This window comes from Gopherus evgoodei, unplaced genomic scaffold (genome assembly GCF_007399415.2).
Source record: "Gopherus evgoodei ecotype Sinaloan lineage unplaced genomic scaffold, rGopEvg1_v1.p scaffold_374_arrow_ctg1, whole genome shotgun sequence".
Lineage (NCBI taxonomy): Eukaryota > Metazoa > Chordata > Testudines > Testudinidae > Gopherus > Gopherus evgoodei.
In genome coordinates, this window is record NW_022060043.1 from 17,439 (window position 1) to 18,722 (window position 1,284).

At 55.1% G+C, this 1,284-nt stretch overlaps 1 non-coding gene across 1 annotated transcript; it reads left to right on the plus strand.

Moving 5' to 3' along the window:
- The first annotated feature begins 260 nt into the window (after nt 1-260).
- On the plus strand, nt 261-332 carry TRNAQ-UUG. The gene has a single exon. It is a non-coding gene; the product is annotated as a tRNA-Gln (tRNA).
- Nucleotides 333-1,284: the final 952 nt, after the last annotated feature.

Genomic DNA, 1,284 nt, shown 5'->3' on the forward strand with positions numbered 1-1,284 from the left:
AGCTGGCCGATATGAGCGGGAGCACAGAGTGAAGGGAGGGGCGGCCTCCCCTGACATTTTTGCAGCCCGCAAGGAATGGAGACCAAGCAGGGGGATGTGGGGACTCAGGGCAGGACCCGCAGATCCCATAGTGCAGGACCACAGTCATTGGAGGAGAAGAGAGAGCCCTGCAAGAGGAAGCTGCTGGTGGGAAGCAGTAAGTGCAGAGTGCAAACCAACCAGCCGAGAGACATAGGGGTCTAGAAGATGAAACAGCAGCAGGTTCCATGGTGTAATGGGCAGCACTCAGGACTTTGAATCCTGGAATCTGAGTTCAAATCTCAGTGGGACCTCCTGGAGATATTGTGGTTTGCTGCAAAGCCTTGAAGCTCAATGTGTATAATTATCCTCTACCTGGGTAAACTTCAGTGAGGTTTTTTTCTCCTCCTCCTGGGTCACTGATGCCCATTAGAGAAAGGTCTTTGGTCCAGCTGGCCGCTATAGGGTGGGGTCCTAGAACTTAGCAATCTGGCTAGAGATTCCTGTGGGTTGACCTGATGGTTGGGTTTCCTGCTGCTTCATCTGATGTCCACAACTTTGGTCCCTGTAGCTGCAGCTCTTCCTCTTGCCCACACGGTATTTAAAGAAAGGAGTGCCAGGGCCAGGCTTCCCAGGGTGGAGCCCAGCACACCTCTCCTCCTCTGGGCACCTAGAGCAGAGGCGGCTGGTGCTGACAGCTCCAAGGGAAGGCTTAAAAGCCACACAACAACCGAGGACAGGGCTAGAGGAGGGCAGGACCATGCCTATGTGTGGCCTTCAGACGGGCACAAAAACACTCAGCCAGCCTGCTCCCTGTCATGCCAAACACCCACTGAAGGCCACCCACAGACCAGCATGCGAGGCAGCTGCTGATGCTCTGTGGCCATTATCGAAGATGGTAGAAAAGCAGGGCCAGCCCCCCTGGTGAGGCCTCTTACCATTCCCACTCAAGGTGCTCACTTTTGCAGCGGGGCAGGAGATTTTACCCCAAGAGGCTTTTCTCCAGCTGGCGAGAAGCAGAGAAACACCCAGGCTCCATGTAGCAAACCCCCTCAAGCACAGGGACAGGTGCACATTTGGAAGAGGGAAACTGCTCTACACACTAGCCCAGGAAGCCGCCCATTTTCTTTAGCAAGTCAGGAATGGCAAAGGCTAGACTGGAAGCACCTGGGGCTCCTGCCCCAGCCTTTGTGACTCCCAACCCACAACTCCTTCCCAGGGCTCTAGCTGAAGCCAGAGCATTGGCCTGAGCAACCAAGAAGAGGT